We start from the raw sequence: 3,277 nt of genomic DNA on the forward strand, positions 1-3,277 counted from the left end.
TTTGGGAACTTGTGATTTTATCATTTAAATCTATTAAATAATCTGAGTATGTTTCATTTTCTAAGATGTCCTGGAATGGATTTTCGGATGGCGTTCTCGCGATACGCCCGAATACGAGTTCATGGGGTGTGTACAGTGTTCCCTCATGTACGCTCGTATTATAGGAGAACATGGCGTACGGTAGCCATTTCTCCCAATCGCCACTGGTGTCGATGTAGTGTCTCAAATATTCTGCTAAAACATGGTGTCACCTTTCCACCGAGCCGTTCGTTTGCGGGTGGAAAGCTGTGGATTTATATTGTTTTATACGGAATTTTATGGCGATTGCTTTTATTAAGCTATTGATGAAATTTGACCCCTGATCGGTCAAAATTCCTTTAGGACAACCGAACTTGCATATAAACCCGGTGATAAGGGCATCTGCTATATCGACTGCTGTGGTTTGCTTTAGCGGGATCGCGACGGAATATTTTGTGAGTAAGTCTTGGATTGTCAGGATGTTGGTGAACCCGTCGGGTGTAGTGGGGAGGGGTCCCATAACATCCATGGATATTTTATCAAATGCGCTACCTGGTGTGTCCGTTAACGTGAGAGGTTGCCGTGTCTTTACGCGAACTAATTTTTCGGTTTGACAACTTTTGCACTTACTAATGTAATTTTGGATATCGGATTTCATATTCGGCCAATAAAATCTTTCCCTAATTCGCGAATAAGTTTTGTTGACACCTTTGTGTCCGCCAACTGGTGTATCATGATTTTCTTTAATGATTTTTTCTCTATGTTGTTCTGGCGGTATATGAATTAAGCCCTGACAAACGGTGATTTGTAGTGGAGTTTCGTAAAATAGGTCTTGGAGTATTCTTTGAACCTGAGACCAAGGGATTTTATCTAATGAGACTTGTGCCATACTAATTGATGTGATTTGGAGTTCGGATATTACGTCATACAATGAACGAAGAGTCTCTACTACCATTTGAAAATCTATTGCTCGTTTTTCGTGCTCGATTACCGGCAGTTGTATATGGTAAAAGTTTTCTACTTTAACGACTTTAGCTTTCGTAAGATTTATGTCGGACTTGTGAATGAAGAATTTTCCTGCTTTACTTAACTGGCTGGCGCCAGAATCATAAGGATGTCCAACTTTGGTGATAAAAGTGACTAGATTATCGCGCCTGGTGGCGATAGTATCGCGCGTGAACTTAAATAGGGGTTCGTATCGAATGTGTTCGGTCGGTAACTGATCTACCGCTGTGCGAATATCTTCCGATTCGGGCGAAGGTGGAGGCGGAGGCGGCATTGTGGATTTCTTTGAACGGTAAGGCTTCGGAACTGGATCAAAAATGTCCTCGTCGGATGAGGAGATTGGATTGAGAGGACAGACTTTAGCAGGATTGCGTGATAAAGCGTCTGCGTTTAGATTTGTCTTACCGGTTTTATACACAATCTCGTAGTCGTACTCCGCTAATTTGAGTCGCCACCTCACAAGTCGGCTGGATGGGTCTTTAACGGAATTCATCCACACCAGTGGACGATGGTCTGTTACAAGCTTGAATTGGTTCCCGTAAACATAAGGTCTGAATTGGTGCACGGCGTAGATAATTGCGAGACATTCCTTTTCTATTGTCGAATAATTCTTTTCTGCGGAATTAAGGAGTCTCGATGTATATGCGATTGGAAGGTCGCGGCCTATCGGGCCTTGACTTAAGACTGCACCGATAGCATCTATTGATGCGTCTGTTGTGATTATAAACGGGATTTTGAAATTCGGATACTGCAAAATAGGCGCTTCGCAGAGCGCATCTCGCAGTTGGACGAACGCGTTTTCCTGTTCGTTCCGCCAGGCGAATGGCGTATCTTTCTTTAAGAGGTTCGTAAGAGGTTTCGCAGTGTTCGAGAAATTTTGTATGAAACGCCTATAATAGCCTGCGAGTCCCAAGAATTGCTTTCTTTGTTTTGGGTTCGACGGACGCGGGAAGTTTCGGACGGCGCTGACTTTGGAAGGATCCGGTTTCACGCCACTTTCACTAATGATGTGGCCCAGATAGCTAACTTCGCGACGAAGAAACTCACACTTATCGGGTTGCAGCGATAAATTTGACTCTCGAAGTTTGTTTGTGAGTTTTAGGTATTTTGTGGCGTGCTCTTGGAGCGAACTGGCGTATACGACGATATCGTCCAAATATACAAATAATTCGTTACCCTGCAAGCCGGCAAGTACGCTGTCCATTAGACGCTGGAAAGTGGCGGGCGCATTTTTCAGGCCGAATGGCATACGCGTGAACTCAAAGTGTCCGTACGGTGTCGAAAACGCGGTTTTATTTATTAAGTCGAACGTACTGAAATACTTGGCGCTTCCGAGCTGGTCCAGTATTTCAGTTATACACGGTAGCGGATATGCATCGGCAACGGACTTTTCGTTTAACGCTCTGTAATCTACAACGACTCTCCACCTTTTCTTTCCCTGTGAGTCGGCCTTTTTCGGGACGACCCAAAGAGGAGAGTTGTAGGGGGATTTCGAGTCTCGAATAACGCCATTCTGCAATAAAGTTTCGATCTGATTCCGGATCTCCTCTTTATGTGCGGGTGGAAAACGATACTGTTTCACATTTATCGGTTTGTCGTCGACAGTAGGAATTTTATGCGTTGTTGCTGTGGTATGACCCAGTTTATCGCCCTCGATGTAAAATAGATCTTGGCTCTTATCAATCAAGTCCATTACGTGATTTTTCTCCTCCGCGATAAGATGTTCGAGCCTTAATAGATCGATAATACGTTCGAAGCGGGATTTCACTGGCTGTGCGGATTTCGCGGCGGATTTTGTAACTTGCGCATAAGTTAGTTTCTGTCTTGCGCACGGAGAAGATCCTTGATCAGGACGTGGCGTTTTACGTGGAATTGAACGATCTACATTTCCCTTCTGGGGATTGCCGGACGTATCGGCGGAAATAGGATTTGAATTCGACGTTCTAGAGAATGTCGTGAATAACGCGGAACTGTCTTCCTTCGAACATTTTGAGATATCGACTGGTTCCAATTCGATCGGAAGTAGAGCGATTTTTACAGTTTTATCTGTAGAGTTTATTACTCTTGTTATCACTGTATCTCCGGTAACTTTCACCAGCGCATTTCCAAAATAAATTCCTGGCCCTATATCCATGCGCGGAATTATTCCTTCGGCAAGGTGTGAATTAATTATCCGGACCTTTACCCCGATGTTCATGCGCGGTGGTACCGAGAACTGATTACGCTTATTGAAAAAATTTTTCGCGGTTTTTCG

This window comes from Xylocopa sonorina, unplaced genomic scaffold, assembly GCF_050948175.1.
Source record: "Xylocopa sonorina isolate GNS202 unplaced genomic scaffold, iyXylSono1_principal scaffold0031, whole genome shotgun sequence".
In the NCBI taxonomy this organism is placed as follows: Eukaryota; Metazoa; Arthropoda; class Insecta; order Hymenoptera; family Apidae; genus Xylocopa; species Xylocopa sonorina.